Source organism: Lissotriton vulgaris, chromosome 4_1 (genome assembly GCF_964263255.1).
Source record: "Lissotriton vulgaris chromosome 4_1, aLisVul1.2, whole genome shotgun sequence".
Classification (NCBI taxonomy): domain Eukaryota; kingdom Metazoa; phylum Chordata; class Amphibia; order Caudata; family Salamandridae; genus Lissotriton; species Lissotriton vulgaris.
In genome coordinates, this window is record NC_141691.1 from 765,904,488 (window position 1) to 765,927,866 (window position 23,379).

A 23,379-nucleotide genomic window follows, 5' to 3' on the forward strand; every position below is an offset into this window, starting at 1 on the left:
AAGCCAACAACACTTTGTGGACCTCGGGAGCGCCAGTACACCAAAAGCAAACAAGACCTTGTGGAACTCAGGAGCACAGTACACCAAAAGCAAACAAGACCTCGAGGACCTCAGGAGCCCAGTACAACAAAAGCAAAGAAGACCACGACGACCTCAGGAGCGCCAGTACATGAAAAACTAGGCATACCTCATAGCACCCAGGAGCGGCAGTACACCAAAAGCCAACAACACTTTATGGACCTAGGGAGCGCCAGTACACCAAAAGCAAACAAGACCTCGTGGACCTCAGGAGCCCAGTACACCAAAAGCAAACAAGACCTCGAGGACCTCAGGAGCGCCAGTACACCAAAAGCAAACAACACCTCGTGGACCCCAGGAGCGCCAGTACACCAAAAGCAAACAAGACGTCTTCGACCTCAGGAACGCCAGCACACCAAAATAAAACAAGGCCTCAGGGAGCTCAGGAGCACCAGTACACCAAAAGCCAACAAGACATCGTGGACCTCAGGAGCGCCAGTACACCAAAAGCCAACAAAACCTTGTGGACCTCAGGAGCGCCAGCACACCACTAGCCAAGAAGACCTTTTGGACCTCAGGAGCGCCAGTACACCAAAAGCAAACAAGACATTGTGGACCCCAGGAGTGCCAGTACACCAAAAGCACCCAAGACATCGTGGACCCCAGGAGTGCCAGTACACCAAAAGCCAACAAGACCACGTGGACCTCAGGAGCCCAGTACACCAAAAGCAAACAAGACCTCGAGGACCTCAGGAGTGCCAGTACACCACTAGCCAACAAGACCTTGTGGACCTCAGGAGCGCCAGTACACCACTAGCCGACAAGACCTTGTGGACCTCAGGAGCGCCAGTACACCAAAAGCAAACAAGACCTCGTGGACCCCAGGAGTGCCAGTACACCAAAAGCCAACAAGACCTTGTGGACCTCAGGCGCCAGCACACCAAAAGCAAACAAGACCTTGCGGACCCCAGGAGTGCCAGTACACCAAAAGCCAACAAGACCTTGTGGACCTCAGGCGCCAGCACACCAAAAGCAAACAAGACCTCGTGGACCCTAGGAGCGCCAGTACATCAAAAGAAAACAACCTTGTGGACCTCAGGATCAGCAGTACACCAAAAGCCAACAAGACCTCGGGGACCTCAGGAGTGCTAGTACACCAAAAGCCAACAAGACCTCCTAGACCTCAGGAGCGCAAGCACACCACTAGCCAACAAGACCTTGTGGACCTCAGGAGTGCCAGTACACCAAACTGCGTAACAGCACGCTATATCCATAAATACAATACATGAATAAGAGAACTGACCATGGTGTTGTAGTCTACTCGAGGGTTCTACAAATGTTTCAACCATTCTTCTTTTCCGGGTAATTATCTTGGTTCATGCTGAATGTACCGCAATTTTAATTGGACAACGTGCTAAATGTATACACTTATGATACCTTCTTTGCTGTTTTAATTTTTAATACCACATTTAGTATCGTATGCTGCAAATAAAAAGCTCCTCAATATTTTTTTATAAAGAAATATTGTTATTAACGGGGAAGTGTCCAGTGTTTTAAACATATTTTAAGGCAGGTTGATGTTTGCGATGTCAGTGACAATTATAAATCCACGTTGTAATGTATTAGAACTCTGTTCCGACATCAGTGTGCTGCGCAAGTCTGTCTTCTTTGTCTACAATATGCAGTGACATCCTTGGGAGGCCCAGCAAAATGCGACCAGTTGTCAACCTCTCTGGATAAGGAGGGACTGACCGATCTGGAACTACCATTGTCACACCCATGGATAGCTAGGTTATTTGCCTGTCATCTGGGTGGTGCAAGCAGACCAACCTCGCCGAACCATAGTTCCTCGTGTGTTTCTTGTGGTTTGAGTCCCCTACCTTCATAGCACTCAACGAAGTCCTGCATCCAGAACCCCACTGTTGAATTTCTGGCCACTTACAAAAGTATTAATAAGCAAGGCCTTTTATCTGCTTGTCATTCTCACACAAATACACAAATTGGAATAAATGCACTCTTACATGTGGGCCCAATGTAAAGCGTACTGTTCATGCTTACCCCTCTATTATAATGCCAGTGCAGTAGTTTACCCCAAAGAGTGATGACATGTCACTGACTCCAAATTAAAAAGGACATAACCCCCACTAACCGTATTTCTAATATTTCTGGTCTCAATAACAACGACAGCCAGTAAATAAGAACATTTTGGGCCTAATTACGATAGTGGTCAGACCAGAACCGACGGCTCATCGGTTGCGGTCCGACCACCATCTCCTGCTGTGGTCCAACCAACGCATTACAATGTGTGCAGTCGGAGGAAGCAGTGGGAGTAATAGACCAATGATTTCGACTGGCTCAAGGAGCCCATCAGAAACTCACCATACTCCCTTAAGGACGGCGTTTCCTCTGTCTGGACTATGATGTTGGTTTCCGACAGTCATTCCATGTCGGCCTTTCCGGCATGGAAAGGCTATCAGAAAACGACATTGGGGGCACTAGAGGGCTGCTGTCTCTCCACGGCCTTAGCATTTGGGCCTGGGGGTGAACGTGAGGTGCCTGCCACAAAATTCCAGATGTTTGAAAACATACATTTTTCTATGGGAGTTTATGCTGTGGGCATACCTATAAGTAGCTCTCCTGTGTGCAACCTAGCCTATTAAATCAGAACTTCTGCTTGGTTTAATTATTATACCTGTACCAAAATTGAGAGTGTATATTTAAGATGAAAATGTGTTCATTTTTGGAATTTATAAGCTGTTTTTGAGAGAAAAATGGCCGACTTTCAAAATATATTTAAAACTGAAATTTGAGTGACAAATCATGTAGCATTTGGGACACTTTTTTACAAATTGGGCAACCACTGGTGTAACAAGTGATGTAGCAGGGGCAAAAGTCCACAAGCGGTAGTGTAAAGAAAAAGAGCTGCTGCCTGATCCCAGTCAACCACAGAGATGAGGACCGATGGCTTTGAGTGGAGTATGCTCGGTGCAAATCAGGGGTGCAAGGAAGGAGATCGCCCCTTGTTAATGGCAACTACAGACGTTTCAAGCAAACAGTTTTTTCTGAGACACAGCACCAAATGGCAGATAGGCAACATGCCTGTGGTGCCTGTGGTACACACTGTTATGAGTTTATGAAGTGAACAAATCAAGGCTTCAATTTGGATTGTCTGCCTGGATGTCCTCACAACACACACAACATCTGATGGCACCTGATTGACGTCTCTCTCCATTAGGTGAGGGAAATGTGAGACAATTGTCTCAAAGACTTCCTACCTCCCTCCACTAGAATGAGTTCCCTGCATATCTATAGATTGTTCTATAGAAGTACCACCAATATGATTCGCCTGAGATTGACGCCTTTTTGCCTGCCTCATATACCATCACATTTCCCCTAATCTCCACAAGTCAGTGGGCCCAGGGACTCCGTGCTACGTGCTTAATTTCCTCTAACAACTCCAAAACTTAGTTGATCGCTCCCACCTCTTGACCTTCCTTTTATTTCAGCCTTTCTCAAAAAAATGTTTTCTTGCTGTATACCCATCAAAGTATGTGGCTCCGCTGTAATCTAGCACCGTGCTGTGTACATGTGCACCCTCCTTACCGAATCATTACTGTGAGCACGGATTTGGAAGACCAGAAACTGGATATGGATGCATTTAGAAATGTTAACTGGGTACACTCAAGTTTCTGCACCAGAAGTCTATGCTCTGCATTCCAATTGGGCAAATGTTAACCTGATAGTATGCTAATAAAGTTGAAAAAAAACTGTTATTGTGTCCTATGTTCAATCCTGATTTTGTCTTCAAAATGTTCAGTAAAGTACTGAACCAAAAAAGCTGCCCATGCTGGGCCCTCGGGCTGCTGTTGATTGTTTTCGGGAAACTAAGAAAGGCCTATTTCTTATTGTTGGTTGTCTTAGCAAGCGCCATCCTGATTTCTTATTTGTTGTTGACTTTTTGTGAATTATTTATGTTAATGAAGGTGTTGGTCTGTGTGATTACATTTATCAATTAATATTTCGGTCAAGAGTTAAGCAGACCCCATCCTTGGTTTTGGAACTGAACTACAAACATAAATTAACGATGATGGGTGATTGCAGGGCTTAACTTAATTAGCATCACTTGGGCTCAATTTAGAAATCGAGAACTTCGTGAGAAATCTCAGTAGCAGATTTATTCAGCGTGTCAAAGCTTGTCATGTCGCTGTTCTCCTGCATACTTGCCCCTCTGCATTTAAAGCTAGTATTTGTTTACTCAGGTTCAGCTAACTAGCCAGTTGCTTTGCCACATATCCTACACATCGAGTGTTGGATTCTTGGCCTTCCATATCACCTCTTTTTTACCATTAAGAGAGCGGTAACCTCAGAGTGAAGGGGCGTGTTCTGGTGTAACCAATCCACCGCGCCGGTTTGCCTCTTGTTGATGCTAATGATGGCCGCCCCAAGGACTTGTGCTCTGGGGAGTCATTTCCGTCTGATGCGGCCAGGCTAGGCAGAAAGGTGGCCCACGGGTAGGGAGGTGCTTATTGGAGGGAGCATGATCCGCGCAGGCCTAACCCAGCCTTCTTGTGGCACTCAGTGCTTCGAATCTGCTGCAAATTTTACATTGGCTCCCCATCCGGAAGCGGATAATATTTAAGGCTATGACACTAACTCACAAAGCCTTATATGCCACGGGTGCCCGATACTTACAAAAGAGGCTGGCTTTTTACCTGCCGACACGATCTTTAAGATCGGAGTTATTGGCACTTGCAGTAGTCCCCCGTATAAAGAAAGCCCGTATTGGAGGACGGTCTTTCAGGTTGCTGGCCCCTCAGTTGTGGAACTCTTTACCTTTGTCTTTGCGGTCCACATATAACTTATTCGCTTTTAGGAAGGGTTTAAAGACCTGGCTTTTTACTGGCTAGAGCTTTTAGTTTCATTCTTTTGTTCTGCCTTTCTATTTGTTTTGTTATGTTCTATCTGCCCTCTTTTCCTGGGTCTGGAGCACAAAGCGCCGGGACACTCCTTTGGAGTAGCCGTGCGCTATAGAAGACCCATAATAACATAACATAACATAACATAACAATTGTTTACATACCAGTGTTTTATTTGCAGATTTTTCCAGTATTGTGGAGAAATAGGTTTAGTCATTGAACAATGTGCGCAAGGAAAAGTCACTGGTGACTGTGATGCTCCAGGTATGGCAGGATCGCACCTCCAGGGGTTCCGTCCAGGGCACGAGTCGGGGGTACACGCAGGTGGACGGCGTCCACCCCCTTCTTTCACAGGGTGTAGCGGTCCACCCTGCCAAGAATTTGGGCCCTACTGAACAACGTGCCGAACATGCCCTGGTGCTCATGGTGGCCCTGTGCAGGGAGCGTAGGTAGGGGGCCCCGGAAGAGGGGGTCTGGGCAGGGCGGAGTATGTAGCAATCTTAAAATTAGTACCTTTATTAGAAGAGACACTGCACATATAAGATAATTGATTTCTCTCCCGCATTTTAAGCTGCTGCTGTATAATATTTGAAAGACACACCACCCTATACTACTGCGCCGGCCGCTATGAACACTGGAAGGCATTGAACATGATCGATTATGCACTAGCTACTTGTAGCAAGATATTGTGCCTTGAAAGCATTGGTATCTCCCACAAAGCCATCTAAGTGAAACATCTGTTGTATGTGCTGGCTAAATTCCACAGATAAACAGAGTAGAACACTCCTCTCAAGACTATCATCTTGTGTAATCATTCCATCCAACAAGAAAACATCTTTTGAGAAAAAAACATTCTTAGTGTAGGTGGAAAAGCTCTGGAACACCTTGCCAAGTGAGATACAAATCATGAATGACCATCTGAAATTATTTCCAAAATAAGGATACAGAACTAGCCTTGCATCTTATCTCTGCAAACCCAAACAAATGTGAGGTGACAACAAAACACACTGCTTACAAACGATCCACGTAAAAAACAAGAATGAGGCCAGTTCCAGGAAAAGCTTCAGAAATTACCACCATTATGCACCATATTATCCAACTCTAAGCGGTCTTGGAATAATATTTCTCCTAGAGGTCGGGTCCTAGTGGGGGCTCCAGGGCGCCCGGCTGTCAGATGGAGTGGGAGTGCACGGAAGATGGCGAGCACCGAGGCACTGGGTTGACCCGCCGGTAATGTGTTTTCATCTCTTCATAGGGAAAAGTCACCACAGTCTGCCCGACATTTAACTTCGAGTTCATTGGTCAGCAACCCTCTGTCCAGCAGTGCCTTTGAGAACTCACTTGGAAGGTGTCCTTTATAGATTTTCTGCATATTAGGCACCTGGTGAAATGCTTTATTCGTCCTATCGAAACATAAATATACACTAAACAGGAAGATGCCGATTGGCACTTCCTACATTTATGTTAGCCGCTTGTCCGTGGACATTGTAATGTCAGAAAAACGTTCTTCCAGACCTGCACATGGGGCAATGGGGCTGCATTTTCACCTAGACACGCTCTCTCTGTCGCACACGCCCTCCTACACAAACGCAAACACATCAAGAAAACATGGACATATCACAGACACCTATAGATATATAGCCACAAACACGCACGGGACAAATAGGGGCACGCGCTCAAAGCAAACACGCAACACGCACAGATATAATCAAAAAACGCACTGAACATACACGAACGCACACACCAAGCAAGCACCCAGTTCACGCATACACACATACAGCAATAAGCATGCAAAGGAAAGGAACACAAATGAGCTCTGGCACACACACCCACATACAACATGCGGCCAGCCCCTGAAGCCCCTATTATTAATGATACGAGAGCAGGTGCCGGATACTTATACTGAGACAGCCTGTAACCTGAACAAACCAACAACATCCCCAAGCCAGATTGGACCAGCAGAAACAAGAATGCCAGGGCTTTCTGATATCAGAAAAGCCACTGCAAAAACATCACCCTTCCAACCAAGCACTCTCTCACGGTTTAGCGTGGTGCTCGAGAAGCAATTCGCCCTGGCTCCTCGCGAGAGATATGAAGCGCTATACAAATACATTTTGTAACTTGACTACGTTACTGGTGTTAAACTATTGCAGAGTGATTGATTCCTATAATGTTACTGGCATGTGATGTTATTTTATTATTTTATTTCAGCTAACTGAGAGTAAGTGTATTTTTAGGAGATTTAATAGCCTTTATAAATGTATACTTTCTAATAGCGTTGTTTTAAGGGTAGGCCGTATTGAAATGAACCTGTAATCGAACAACTATAATTATTTAAAAAAATAGCACCCCCTGGTTATACGTGTCTTATGGAGATAGAGCAGGGCTAAAACACAATCAATAAAATAAAAATAGCGCGCCATCTTTTCATCCAGATGAACCAGCAGTGCATCCTGCTCTCGCTCGACGTCACAGCCCTCCGGCCTTCAGTCTCCTGCTCTCAAACACCGACGCCTGTTTGAGGCCTTCAACGGTAACCTGCTGCAGTATAATATTTGAATCTAAAGACACAACACCCTATATTATTGCGCCGCTATGAACACTGGAAGGCATAGGCATTGGACATGATCTATTATGCGGGTGGCCTTCCCTCGGCCTTCCATCAGACCCAGGGCAGGCACGTGCCGGGAAGGACAGTAGTACTCCCACCCAGGGTCAGAGTGACACATTGTGTGACTACAGCAGAATCTACATTCAGATCTGCCTCTGCAACTGACGCCAGGTGAGTTCAGACTTCACCTTGTTTCTGAAGCAGGACAGCTCAGCTTAGTCCGACCACCACCAGAAATGCAGACTGACATACGCCACCACGACGCACGCGGGAAGCAGTATGAGGAGAATGAGTCTGCAGTGCGCAGATTACTCTATCCTTGGCTTCTGGCGTCTGCCAGCCGCAACCGCCACCCTTGGTGACATTGATTGATTGAAACACCCCGGCGCCGCTGACTGCCAATCAGGAACGAGGAACACAGGTCGGTGCGGAGCCAGAGGCCAGGCAGTGAAAGGGAGGAGGGGAGGGGGGGTGACTCAGGGCTATGGAAGTTAGTAATAGTGGAAGCCGGGGAGGCCGCCAAATCCCTGCCAGGGGCCGCCAAGAAAATGTATGTATCCGATTCCTCGTGGCGGCCCCTGGGGTTTGGCGGCCCTGTGCAGGTGCACACCTTGCACATGCCTAAGGCTGGCCCTGCCTGGTGTAATTTGCAAACACCGGAACACTTTTAGCAGCGCCTGCACGTTGCCTGCTTTCCATCAGCAACAACGTGCAGGCGGTGGGGATGGGGCTTTCTTGTTTAGGACTCCTGCTGGGCCCATAACAAAAGGCAAATTTGAGGGATCATCAGGCCTCCTTTTGTTGGAATCTCTTGGCAGGAGCAGCCAGGAGCCTCACACCTGATGCAAATTAAGCTGAGGGGAAACAAAGGCTAGCACTTCACACATACTTAACAAAGGCAGCTTTTCACTCTGTTTTCATTGTGTTCAGTCCCTGGTTAGGAGATATGCATGCACTGTAAGAACATTAGTTGTGTTGGTCTTTCCCAGTATTTACACACAGCAAATTGCATTTACATACAGCTTACTACACCTGAGGAGGCGTTGAAATAATTTAAGTACTACTATTTTTTCTTGCATAGCCCTTCTCATCCCAATGCAGGGTGTCAGAGGGTTTTATATCAACACGTGCATATTACATGTACAATAAATTATATACATGTGTAAATGAATGTACAGGATGTCTTACATTAAACTGGGGGATTGCAAGGTGTAGAAGTCCAATTTCATCTTCCATAGCTTACTGTGCTATTATCCTCCCAATGCACTCAAACGTACATGATAGACCTGCTAAACATATATGTGAGGGCTTTTGATCTGATGGCACTTTTTGTGATGCCACTTCCAGTAAAGTTGCGGCTTGTGACGCCACTTTCTATGATGTCAATTCCTGTGATGCCATGTGTGATGTTGTGCGCCATGATGTCGTGGGCCATGATGTCTAACTAGGTTAGTCCTCCTACTTCTTTTTTTAGGACTTGTGCCCTGGTTACGTCACGGAAGGACTGGAAACTGTTCCTTACACTGCTAAATGTCTCTAATCAGTGCACAGCCGAGATTGTACACACACACTTACACAGAGACCGCCATGCTAGCTCTCTCTCACACGAGACGCAAACCTACCTCAGTTCCAGTCACAAACCTGGCTGTGAACAGATCTGGCAAGTATAAGGGGGGCGTGGAGCTAGGTGGGTTCTAGGGGGAAAAATTCTAAAACAAGCGTTTGCAATGCAATCGGCCTTGCCTTTGAGACCTCATAAGTATTTAGCTAGGCAGCACATTTTGCTGGGAGCTGTAATATCTACTGCTGTTTAACATGGAGGCTTCAACACTAATAGGCACATTATCGTATTACACAATGTTTATGATAATATTTACAAAACAGTTGCTGCGGCTCTGTTAGAGTGGAAGCGACCCAGTTAAACACATCACCACTTAAGGCCCTTCATTTCAAGTTTATGCTAGCGGCCGACATTTGTATCAAGTTTGTTTTACTTTTCCATCACATGCATGCTGCTGTTTCACTTAATCGCCAAAAATAAGCGGGCTCCAACTTCTAATTCGCACCATGTAATGTTTTACAACTATAACAGGATTGGAGAGTAAAAAAGAAACAAATTGTTTTAAAAAAGCGAATCCGGATAGAAGAGCAACTTTACTTAAACATATTTTTAATAGTTATTGTTTTCTGTGGCAAATAAAATGTTACCACTGGGTAGTAAGCTGTGGAATACGGCGGCACAGAGGTAAGTACACAAGCAAATATAAATAAAAATGAATTTTGTTGTGCGCGCTGCATCACCAAATGCGATGCAGCACGCGCATCGAAATTTGTTTTATTTATTTGTTTGTGTACTTACCTCTACATGGAAGTATTCCGGAGTTTACTACCCTCCACCCTGCCCCTCCATGCCCACGTCAGCGCCCGGCAGCACTCCCACCATGGGCTGCTACTGTACACATTCGTGAAGCAGGTTCTTGTTAGGAAGAACCGGAATTTAAGGCCACGGTGGGGGACTAAAGTAGAAAGTTGAATAAAACCAACAGTTGCAGCCATTTTAAAAACAAGGAATGCCATGGGAAAGCAGATTAAGTAATGGAGCGAGGGTTCTGCAAAGGTTTGCTTATTGATTTATTTATTTAAGTTGACCAAAAATACGTAATTTGTGATTTTGCTACAAGCCAGGCATATATCCTTTATTGCCTGCAAACAGATTATAACATAACGACTCCCATAAAACGCTGACTACTGGCAGCCTTCATGACAATGGGGCAAGGGCGAAGAGATCAGAAACGCTATGTATGCTCTCGCTGGTCAGTAAATCTTTGTGATAGAAGGAAGGGAGATTACGGGAGGGGAGGGCATGGTAGAGGGAGGACAGAGGAGGGTTTGGATGCAAGGGGAATAAAAGGCACACGGAAAGACAACAGATACAAAATCTTAGTTCATATTTATTACCTATTAATATTAATTGCAATATACATGAGTTCATGGTAAAATACAATACAAAAAAAAACATTGAAAACCGATAGTTCAGAGTGATTTAAAGTACTTCTAACCTCATATTATCACTTAGAGCACAAACAAAGGGATTTAAAATATGACTAAGCCTGCCTGGAAACAAATCAATTAGCCTTAAATCAATCAGCATGTTTCCAATTACCATAGTCAGAGGAAACAGAGTGAAAGCTGGCATCAGGTGAGCCGAAGGGAGTTTGATGCAGGGCAGAGACAGCTGAAGTCATCAAGACTGAGTATGGTGCTGCTGCTTTAAGCATGCCTCGGGCCAGTTATGCTGCAGTACCTGCCGTCCTGTGGCTTTTAGGGTCCATCTTAAGTCGCGGAGTTCCCCGTGTAGCTGTTCCCTCTGCTCGGCACCATCTGGTAGCGGAAGGAGCATGGGGGAAGGCACAGGCAAAAGTAGGCAGAGTCAATGGGTGAGCGTGCATCACACTCAACTTTAAAGTTAAGAAGAAAGAATATTGCACTAATGAAGCAGCGAAAGGACAAGAATTTGTTTGTACGCTTGCAACTTTAAAGTTAAACAAGACTTCTTTAGCAACCAAGAGTTCTTTTCCAGTGCACCCCAGGAATGTCACTTCTGGTACACTACGGCTTCATCGGACCTGCCTACAAATCACTGCGCACTACTTTAAAACAAGCATTTGCAATGAAATACGACTCGCATTTACGCAAGACGTATTGCATTGGAAATGGAAGTGCGGGCGTCCAAGAAGGCATAAACGGGAGAGGGGGGAGATAGGGGGAGGGAGCGAAGTCACAAACTGCAGGAGGGGGCGGGTGGGACACAGGGCACAAAATAGTGTTAGAGTAAAAGGGGACAATAGCCAGGGAAGGATACAAATGACAACATGGCCGTCAGGAGGAGGGACTAACAAGCCTAAAACCAATCCGAAGGCAGCATTTAGGATGTAAGCCAGTCAAAAAGATGGGCAAAGAGTGGGCGAAGCTTCCAGAAAGCTTCCACGCTATAGTATATACTGCATGTCTCGCAAACCGTGCAGCGCATGCGCTGCAACGCTAGGTGAGACCTAAAAAAGTGAATAGAAGGAGAATAGAAGTGGAATTAGACTCAGGCAAAATGTACACAACTTCCTAGTAAAAATGCACATTCTATGTAAAAGAAGCTCTTAATATCCTCTGCTGAAAGTGCATGGAAGTGGAATAAAATCTGATAAATGGGCAGTGAAAAATGTCACTGATGCCAGTGAATGTGCATCAGTGCTTTAAATGGGCCGGTACTGAGTACCAGCACTTCTTTATTTTGGGAGGGAGAGTACGGGTACTTCTCAAGAGAGACCAAATACTTTTAATTGGAGAGTACCAGTACTTCTCAGAAGCAAGCAGGTACTCTGATACAGAGTACCTGCACTTCTATTTTGCCATTGCAAGCACTGATGTGCTTGGATTTCATATGGAGGAGTTAAACACTGAAGGTTATAGCAATCGGCAGCAGATGGTCAATTAGTGGGCTTGTGTTACTGAGAGCATGTTCACCTGTAGGATAAGCACTATCTCTGGGACAGCAAGGAGGCAGTGAAACCCCCGCTCCCCGCCTCCCCCCACCCACCCCCCACTCAGCCCCCTTAGAACTTTCTGGCCTCTTCTGAAATACTACCTACCTCAGAGGTTGACAGTGAAGGAACAGAGTAGACAATATATCCATCTCGTCCCACCTCTTATTTAGGCAGAGATGATGATGTTGTCAGAAGAAGTCTCCTGCCCCACGCAGACAAACCTGTGATATATCTTAGAATATATGCCATTCAGCAAAATCCCCACCCCACATTATGTAACCTCCTACTCACTCTCAACTATGTAAAGGGGCTCCTCCACTAGGATCTCAGTGGCTCATCAATGCTCACTCTTTCACACCTTGTGGGGGCCCAATATGAATCCAGCTTCGAAAAGATTTAAGTAGACCGACTGTAGGAATCTTCTCAATCACGGTTCCCATAGATTGACTTGATAGGTTTGGAACATTATCAGAGCAAAATATTAACAACGGCATACCAAACATCCGCCATTCCATGCTGTTAAACGACCTTGTTGGGCTGGGTTCACAAAAGCATTGTGGAGAAGCATATTCTACTTCTGTTTATGTAGTTTTCTGACTTTTAGGGGATTCTCGAAGATGCGTATGAAGATACAAGGAAATAGGAGCAGGCCAAGATTTCATGCATACGCCTGCCCCTCCATGCTATTTACTGCAGTGTCGGTATGATGTGCACCATCCACCAAGAAAAGCTGACATGACATGCACATTAGCATATGTAATTTTTGCCTTTTATTATGAAACCTGGAAAATAAGGTTCCAGGTAGAAGAACAACTTCCTGTACACCCACCCTCAGATGTGTTCCATACAGTCCCCGACCCTGGAAAGACACTTGTCTTACCACATTTGTTTGAGTAACTTCACATGTGTTTTTCAAGTTATGAGTGGCCATGCACAATGTTTGTGCTTGGCCATCGAGTTCTGACGTTTACATTGTACACAGGATAGGCGCGCTCTAATTCTTTACCTACAGCACTAGCCCAAACTTTATTGCGACTGGACTAGTACTTTTTACTTTTTATCTCGTAACGAATAGAGAGACTTCCGGATCAATTATTTGATAGAAAGTAGCTACACCAGGAGCAAAAACATAGAAAGCTCTAGAGCACAGGGCAGCAAGTGCTGACATTGAATATGGAGCCCATTGGAAAAAAATGGAGAAAAGAACACATTTTGGAAATGTGACTTTAAAAGAAAGGTTTTCGAGGTCTTCTCAAAGGCCATGACGTTTCGGCCCTCCCTTTGTCTGCCGGGGAATTGTCAGAATGAAAATCCGTTGCTTTATTTGTGCTTTTAGTTGCAGGTGATGTGCACAGTTAATCGTTATGTTTTTTATCATCAGATGCTGAACGAAAGCAAAGCAGAGAAAGTCAGAATGGCAGAAAGAAAGAGGAACAGAAAAATAAAAACAGTTTAAAAGGTAAAAAAAAGCAGGGATGAAAATGAACCTGAATGAGCAATACGAATAGGCAGGAAGTACGGTTTCCTGCCAGGTACATACATTTGAGGGTGATGTGCAAGTTTGTACCTTGCAGCAGATAGTATTACAGGTCGACACTTGAAAGATATAGTGGCCCCGGTCCACACCATCACCTAGACAAAGAGGAGTGTGACTCCTGGCAGGAGAAAGTAAAGGCGAGCTTCTATTCTCAGGAGACCTCAACCCTCCTCATGTCCAATGAAGAACCAAATGGAGATTACTAATGTAAATAAACCAGACACTTGACACCGCTCGAAGCGCACTCCCAAAATAGCTACTGAGAGCCCATGCATAATTGGTTGATACTAGATCGGGTTCTGAGTGATAGGGAAACTCTGGAAGATATCAGTTTCAGAGCACACCACAGTTCTAGTGATAGCCACATGATGATGTCTAAATTAAGAACAGGACAACCATCTTTCCATACAAGGCCAGGTGCAGTGGACAAGTAAGCAATAAAGTGTCAACATTGTGCCTAAAGTAATAGGGTATCTAAAAGAACCAGAAATACCGACAACATTGGGGTTATTAAAATGGATGGCTTCATTTAGGCAACAGGAAATGTCTCAAAGAAATATTGGTGGATTAGGAAGAGCGTTCTGTTTAATTTCATTGACTATGTATCTGAGGGATCGCAACCATGGGGAGTTATGGGTGTGGTCTACTTGTGTTTCAGCAAGACCTTCCAATTCGAAGACTCCTGTGTGGCTTCTTCAGAGTTGACATGGCTAGAAGGTAGAACGTTGCACAAGACAAAGGAAAATGTTTACAAAAGGATTTTTTTTCGGAGAAAACCAATGGGTTCTACAGGAATCACCCACAAGAGCCACTTTGTTAACTTTTTTTTTTTTAATTAGCAACCTTTTTGAAAGCAGAAGAGAATACGGCCCCCGGAGGAAAGGCAAAAATAAATAGTTGAAGAAAACTCAGAGGGGGACAAAAAAGGAAATGAAGACGACTCAAGAGTTGTAAAGTGTGAGCAACTAATGTATATGAAAACCTTCAAACTGGAGCAGGTGCACTATACATATTCTTTCAATTGTTTGTGTTCCTCTCTAGCAGTAATTGCTTGTAAATGTCACACTATTGACCATGTCCTTTGTAATGTCTTTATGGACTGTGACCAAGATATTTAACATGCCCATAAAAGTGGCAGATGGTGAACTGCACTGGAGACGGAGCACTTATCATATTGGGTGTTGGCCTTTGGTGTATGTTCACTAAAATCACAAGGCTTCTGAGAGAACCTGGTGTTGATACAATTGATTTTAGCAAAGAGTATATATATTACCTACTGGCATTTTTTGGCTTGCTTATAACTTTGGCGCTGTTTGACGAATCCTCATGAAATCTTCAATGTGTCTAGTTCTGCATGGAAAGTTTGCCGGGATCTGACAAGTGGGAGCCTAGAAAAAGGAGGGGGGAGGGGAGGGGCCACAAAATGTGTGTTTCCCATGCAATTTCCCATAGGGCTTTTGAACACGACTGCAGCCCGAACTAATAGACGGAAATACACCAAATTTGACGGAGAGGTAACTCTTGGTCCAGAAAGGGCCCTTTTTAGGTTTTGACTGGCCATGCGCTTTGCGCATGTGCCAAAAAACCTCTTGAGTTGTGTGTGTGTGTTTGGGTCGGCCCTCGTCATTCATTGGCTGGCTCCATAAATGGAGCCTAGCCATTGGACGAGGGGCCTGTCCGTCAATGCCGGACCAGACACGGGGGCGTTCCCGAGATTCTTTGGCTTTTGCCGACGTCACGCGACGTCAGGCGAAAGCCGGGAACGCCCCCGAATCTGGTCCGGCATTGCCGGCACCTGCCTCTGCTATTTTGGTCCTCTAGCGCTTGGGAGCGCTTGATTTTGTTCTAGCGCTTGAGAGCGCTGTATTTTGCATCTAGCGCTGAGGAGCGCTTTGTCCGCCCAAGCGAGTGCCACCTCGCTTTTATTTGTGAATTCCCGGGAGGCTACCCCGGATTGCGGCAAAAAGAAGTTCCCCTCGGCCTCAGCAGCGCGACCCGGAGCCTGGGGGGCTCGTCTGCAGGGCCGCGCTGCCATTGGCTGTCTCGCCAGCCTATCAAGCTTTAGCCTGGCCGGAGGGTTGCCCGGCAACGGGAGAAGCGTCCTCGAGGACGTCGGGGAAAATGGCGGCCTAATCGCGGCTGGGGCGCCGGCCGCACGTACTGCCCAAGAGGAAGAAGGAGCCCAGCGTCTTGTCCTCGGCGAGGCTCTCGAGGGTGAGAGAGCCCCGCCCGCGGCCCGGTAAGGAGGAGAGCCAAGCTCCGGACGAGGAAGGAGACTGCCAGCGTCCCCGCAGCCTACGGAGAGACTGAGCCGGTGAGTGATTCGAGGGAGAGGGGGCGTCGGTGCCCGCCCCTCCCCTCCAGCGAGAAGGCACTGCGTCGGAGTGCTGTTTCCAGCGGGCCAAGGCTTGGCTTAGCTTGCGGTGAGTCGGTTTGGTGAAGGTTTTGTTGATTTTGCCGTTTCGGGTGAGGGTGAGGGGACAACGCGGGTTCAGAGGCCTATGCCCTGCTCCAGTGCCCGGTCGCGGGTATTCGGGGGCATGTGTGCTGGGCCTGCGTTTGTGCGTGGGCGCTGGTCCGGGATCTCACGGAGAGGCCTTGGAGGGCGTGAAGAAGCTTTCCGCCACGTGGGACCGAGTGATGTGTTCTTTCCTTTTTTATGGTGCAGTCGGGGCCCTGCACCATGGGAGGTCGGTCACGGGTGCGAGGCATCTGCATTGTAACTTCCCTGTGGCACATGAGGTGGTTAGCAGGGTGCTGTTAGCATGGAGCGTAGCACTCCAGCCCGTGTGGGTTCGTTTTGTTTGGGCAATTTTGACACTATCGTGGGGGCATGGGAGGTCTCTTGTGCGGGCGTGCGTGGGCGCTGGTCCGGGATCTCACGGAGAGGCCTTGGAGGGCGTGAAGAAGCTTTCCGCCACGTGGGACCGAGTGATGTGTTCTTTCCTTTTTTATGGTGCAGTCGGGGCCCTGCACCATGGGAGGTCGGTCACGGGTGCGAGGCATCTGCATTGTAACTTCCCTGTGGCACATGAGGTGGTTAGCAGGGTGCTGTTAGCATGGAGCGTAGCACTCCAGCCCGTGTGGGTTCGTTTTGTTTGGGCAATTTTGACACTATCGTGGGGGCATGGGAGGTCTCTTGTGCGGGCCCGCGCTCGACTTGCCAGTCATTCGGAGCGCGGGCATTCAGGGTTGCGGGAGCCTTGCCGTCTGGACAGTGTCTGCCCTTCGGAGGGGAGTCGTTGCAATTTTATTAGCCTCGTACTTGTAACTTTTCTTCGGCCCTCCCATGAGGTTTTACTTTAGCGGTCTGTAGGATGCTGTTTTCACGGGATGGTATTGGCATTAGCATTTCACGGAAGGGATCTTTTCACACCAGCACTTCTTAGGGTTGATTCACTTTTATTGGGATGGTTTAGGCACGTCTTTTATGGGGCTTACAGCTGCAGCACTGATCAGCAGTTATGCGGTACTGGTTATGTGTGGTACTCGCAATTTCATTGGGAACTGCTATATTTCACGGGGCAAACCAGCGTTGTTGTATTAAAATTATGGGGCATTTCAGCAGTTCCTAACAGGTTCTGTAGTATAGCCTACGGTGCCCGGCTAGTGCTGGTGGCGGGGTTTGTCGCAGCCTTGCGGGCAGAGATGCAGCGTTAGCGAGGACTCATCGGTGAGCGGCGCACGCATGTCTCGGGCTTGCAGAACATCAGCGTTGTCGCACTCGAATTGGGGATTCGACCAATTTGTTGGTGGTGACCATTGTGCCTGCTTTATAGGGAGTACCCGCCCCTTCTCAAGGTGGAGGATAAGGTATAATGGCATTATTGGGTGTCCAAGATACCGATTGCGCAGCCGTGTCCTTACTGCGTGCAGTGAGGAGATCTCGCCACAGGGTGGTTCAGTCCTTCTGTTACGATCTCCGTCCCCCCTTCTCAACTGGATCTTATGTAAAGCGCTCTTCAGCATTTGTATATGGACCATGAGGGGCATAAGTTTTGACCGATCGCCTCCTGGTTGGGGGCGGTGCGGCTGCCGGTGGAAGGTGGAACTGAAGCCATTGGTTTTATGTCTTTTGTGTCTTGATGCGGAATTTCATACACTACGGCCATTTATGGGGCCTTTTGTTCTTTGGCCCGACGCACGTTGTTATGGCGTCGGTGCGCGGCCATTGTTGGGGCACTCCTCGTAGGTGTCCTGCGCAGGTGGTTAGGGTGCCCGGTGCGGCCATTTTCTTGGGCAGTTTCATTCGATAGGTCCGGCGCATGGGGGAATATAATATGCTGCCCGTTCTTCGGCCATTATGCTCCTGTTTCTATTTTGTGCCGTGTATGTATGTATTATGTATTTTCCTCGCGCAACCTTTTCGTAGTGTCCATCTACTGGCACGCGGGTCGGGTATGCGGAGGATTTCTCTCTGATGGTCAGTGGGTGTGTCTCAGGCTCTGCGCGCTCGCCTCCGGCCCTGCGGACCAGGGTTTGATTCCCTTTCATGCGGTTTGACCACCTGAATAATAGAATCAGTGTCTAGTATTTATTAGTTTATTATTCGAAATTATTTTCAGCGTCCCGCTCCTTATTTGTTTTCTTAGCGAGGCCCCCTACCTTCCCAGTTGGCGGGGCTATGCGTTAGTCTGCCAGCCGGCGGGCACACCACAGGAGAGGCTTGGCTGGCCGCTCTCTTTACTAGGTGGCCTCTCCTCAGACCCTCCGGGCCTAGGAGTCCTACGCACGCTCTTTTGCAATTTAGCAGTGCCTCGGGACCCCCCTTTAACTGGGTGTCTTGGGGTTTGGCGGTGGCCATCTTTAGGGGCGCCATGGTCCGGCTGAATGGGTCTGGGCGCCCAAGCGGCCATTTTAGGGGGCAGTCTGTCCCTTCGGTGCTACGGGGGAGGGGCGTGGGTGCGTGGCCAATTTCGGGCAGCGTTTCTTTCATGCCTACAATGTATTGCTGAGGGTGGAGTGTCACGGGGCTGCACCGCTTCCGCACCGTTACTCACTCCTCCGTCGTGCCATGGAGTTCCTCCCTGTATTTTCTACGTTTCTTTCATCTCCCGTTTTCGCCGTCTCGGCGTAGACAGTTGTGTCGTGCTCTGGTTATGAGTTTCGCTGGCCATCTACCCCCACCCACCCAGGGGTTCGAGCGTGATTCCATCGGAGCCTTCACCAGGCACGCGTGTGTTCTTTGTGTCTGGGTGGCCTATTGATTGGGCGTTTGACATTCGATCTTATGGGCAAGGTTCGATCGACTTTAGCAGTTCTTTTGCTTGGGCTGAATTAGTGAGTCCATGCAGTACCGGCCCGCCATCTCATTCCTCTCCCGGGTTCCTCATGAGAGCTAGGCCATTTGCACGGTGGTTAGTGCCGGGGTCGCTACAGCTTGCAGCATGTGTTCGATTCCCGCCATCGCGTGGCGGGATGGTTTTATAATTTCATTATTTATCTGTTTAATATTCAATATCGTCCAATTTTGGTAAAAAATCTAATTTTGTGAATCTGGGTTACCATTTAGTAGCTCTGGGAGGTTAGGGTGTATTCATTTTACACCCGGAATTTTCTTCAGGCCATTATACCTCTTCCCCAGCTTGGACTGTGCTTTGGGTTCCCCCCATTTCAGTTTCACTCCTCAGGCCGGCCAGCCGAAGGAAGCAGCCGTCCGCCTCCAGCCAGGGCCGCGCTGGGATTGGCCCAGCCGGCCGAGCCTCCACCACGTCATCGGGAGGAGGAGTGGAGAGCAGGAAGCAAGAGATCTGCCGGAAGATGTCCAGGTGAGTGCTTTGTTTTTTAGTTTGTTGCTTTGTCCGTGTGTGTGTGTGTGTCTGTTCCCGCACCTCACCCTCCCGCTGTCAGTGTGTGGCCGTTCCCGACCCCCCTCCCGCTCTTCGTGCCTTTCCGCCCCCCCTCCTCCGTTTACCTCGTGTGTGGCCGTTCCCGACCCCCCCTCCCGCTCTTCGTGCCTTTCCTCACTAAATCTCTGCCGAGATTTCACGGTGTTTACTCTCCTGCCGAGTATGCAGGTGGTGAGGCTGCACCCCCAGCTGGCCAGTATAGTGCTCCGTACCTTTGAATGTCAGTGATGTACATGTACTCTAATGCTTCCGAAGAGGCCCAAAGTCGTTATCATGTCTAAAACGCACAATGACGTACATTTTAATCCCCCCGTGTACCCAGTACCTGTAATAACAAATGATATTAAAGTTTTACAAATTATGACCCAACTCAGGGCTATTCCTTTTATCGACCGTGGAAGGATGAAAGGCGGAGTCAGCCCGGTTAAGTGTCAACACATTATGCTCACGTATTCTGATAGAGGTAAGACAGCGTGCCCAATTGATGGCATTGCATCTGAATTTGCAGATTTTTTAAAATTATATTTACTTTAGCGAAAAAGTCGGGGGGGGGGGGGCCTGCGCGCTGACTCCGACTTTCATCCTCCTGGGGTCGATGCAAATGAGTTAGTGGCATTTGAGGAGGATGATACTGACGCACCTGATGTTTTAAATGTAGTCAGGCCGTTTCCGGTCGATCTTGCTAACATTGTATATTGCAAGTTCAGAATTCTTCACCTGAGGAAATAAAAGCGTAAGTACATATGCGTGTGTGTGTAAGAAAAAGCTCTAATACACCGAGAAATGCAGAACTATCTCCAAACCTAATGTACAGGTACTGGATATATAGTTAGTTTTGGGTTCCAAAATAAGCGAACTGTGATCCCGGCTACCTCTCTTGACCAAACTGTGTGACACTTGGCAAACCGTGGTGGCAGTTACTTGCAATTGTAATAAAATGACTCTGCGAATCTCTTTGAGTAAGACAATTCCTTGTAAGAGCAACAGAGCTCAGTGGTTCGTATTTAATTTATCTGGGTTTAAGTAGGACGGGAGTATAACACACAGAAGGCGAGAAATAAGAGAATGTAAGTTGTGTTTTTTTAATGAATTCTGCAAAGGATCTTAATACGTCAAGTGTGTTTCATATCAGCAAGCTGACTCGCTGTAACATTTGCGCGCATTTGGTTAAACTCGTGCTAATAACTCGGCCTGAAGCAAATATAGCGCCTTCATTATTAATGGAGGATGTGACGTAAGGGCCAGAGTTGCCGACTTTGGTGTTGGGGAAACCAGGTTCGAGTGTGACATACGCCCAATTTCATCCTGTGATTCTGGGCAAATCACTTAATCTGCCCGAGCCTAACAAAAATGAATGTGTCCTTGGGTAAGCAACTGGTACTTGTGTAAAGCGCTCTGATACATTCGGGTCGATTTCACGCTAAGGCAACACCCCCCCCCTCCAAGAAAAACAATGTGCATATACACCGCTTGCTTACACGGCCTGGCTTCTTCTAAGCGCTGTGGTAGCAGCAGATGCGGCTATGAACACAAATCATTTTGGACGGTAGAGTGGAAAAGGTTGAGCCCGAGGCCTGTACTAGAAGCGTACAGTACTGCGGCATGTGCACGAACCCTCTGAAGGAAGGTCCTTACTCCATGTCCGTATGGGAGGGAGGGGCAGGTAAAAAAAAAATCTGTTCAAATCGTGTTCCGTCCTCGCTGGGAGAGAACGGCGCACACTCAATACGGTTTTAACAATGGACAGAAAACTAGAACACAGCTTGCACAATAATTATTTCGTTAGAATGATTTATTATTAAAAGTCTCGGCTGTCCAGCCAAACACGTAAAGAACAGCACGAGCATAGCTGGTGTTGGGTCAGCGCGGCCCACGCGCCCGTCCGGCGCAGCGTGGCCCTGCAGCTGGGAGAGGGGCGCCTGCGCCGTGGTGTCAGGGCGCAAGCGCCCCCGCGTGGCTTCAGGTGGTGTCAGGGTCGCAAGCACGTACCTGCAGGTGGTGCTTTCAGCGCTGTTGGGCAACCTTTTACTGTACACTGCTATAATTTTGTTGCCGTTCGTATTACTTGTTAGATGTCTCATTGTGAGAGGCCAAGGAGTGTATGATCATGACATCTCCAATCCATGCTTTATGTTTCTGAGTAAGTATGATGTACCCTGGTAGTTAGTGGAGGAAGCTAAGAGAAGTGTTGCCAATTCTATTTTGGGTTGAAATAATTATAGCACCAGTGCGTTTAGGTCTAATAGCGGTGGTTTTAATGCACATAATCATTACTTTCAGTAAGGGCATACTACCATTTCGCACTGGTCTCTTTATTTCCGTGCTGCAGTGCCCATTATTAGCAATGTTCAAAAAGGCTACTGTACATTTATTGTGAAAGTGCAAGTACGAGAGAACGGTCACTGCTGCGAGGTCAAAAACTGAATGGGCATAGTCTGTCGTATTTAATATGAAAGGTGGGTTCAAACAATAACTTTCAGTGTCAAAGGATTGCACTACTGTGCAGGACATCACATTGTGTTGCTTTCAAGGAAGCCCGCTGCATGTCTTTTCCCATGCCTGATACATACGAGTCTGACACTACTTAACCACCAGCTTAGAAGTAATGTCTAATCAGGGAATCTCGAGTTTACTGTATGGTACAGGCCTTTGTTTCTCCGGGAAGTATGTGCTATATTTGTACAGTTCCATCCTACAGACCTTCCAATCAATGTTTTTTCTGCAAGAGCCCCTTATCTGGAAGGTCGTAGGCAGCGTCCTCTGTATTCCCACCCTCAGGCCATGCATCTGTGTTCTTCGGTTCATGGTTCAAGGTGTAGCGCTAACATGACCATCACAGATCTGTAATGGGGCTTTCAGCCTGCTAGGAAGGTCTGTCTAATAAAACTGGTAAAAACTGTCTGACTACGGGTGTTGCCCTACACCTCAAACCAGAAGTCCACTTAAAGTTATGGCACGAAGCACGCAGATGTCTAGAAGTGCTGGGACCTCTGTAAATGAGTTACAAACGCGAGAATCTGAAATTGTGTCCTTCCTAGCCATTTCTTTAGCACAAGAGGCTGACCTTGGTTGTTCTGGGTGTGTGGGTGTGTGTGGCTCTGGGTGTGTGTGGCTCTGGGTGTGTGTGGCTCTGGGTGTGTGTGGCTCTGGGTGTGTGTGGCTCTGGGTGTGTATGGCTCTGGGTGTGTGTGGCTCTGGGTGTGTGTGGCTCTGGGTGTGTGGCTCTGGGTGTGTGGGTGTGTGTGTGGCTCTGGGTGTGTGGGTGTGTGTGTGTGGATCTGAGTGTGTGTGTGGCTCTGGGTGGGTGTGTGGGGGGGGCTCTGTGTGGCTGTGTGTGTGGGGGGCTCTGTGTGGGTGTGTGTGTGGGGGGGGCTCTGTGTGTGGGGGGGCTCTCTGTGGGTGTTTGTGTGTGTCATTTGCGAGAGAATAAGCTATTGGCATTGTAAATGGCAATGACATTTATTTATGTTTAAAAAAACATAAATAAAAATAATGTCAAGAGCAATGCCAATAGCTCTAACTTTAACAAAGGCAAAACCATTGCATTGTAAATGCTTGTTATAATTTGGTGTAAATCCGTTCAGTAGTTGCAGGGTTATTAAAAGAAAAAGAACATTTTGTATATCTATGGACACAGACCTTCCGCGGTTCCCCTACAGTGAATCTTCAAAGTCATGCGCCACTTGCAACTTCATGATTGGCTAACAACAACCTGATGGGGAGGTTGCGGCTGCCATTTTAAGTATCAGGGAATTGTCCCGGGGTCTTATAAACTTTCTGCAAAATGATTAAAGGGGTCAGGATAGAGGTACCCTGACACCATGGGTGTGTTAGAGGAGTGTGAGAGGGAGCAAAGTTGGGTACAAAATTGACTTATATCAGGGTGTTTTCCTCTTCTGAAATAAGCGGA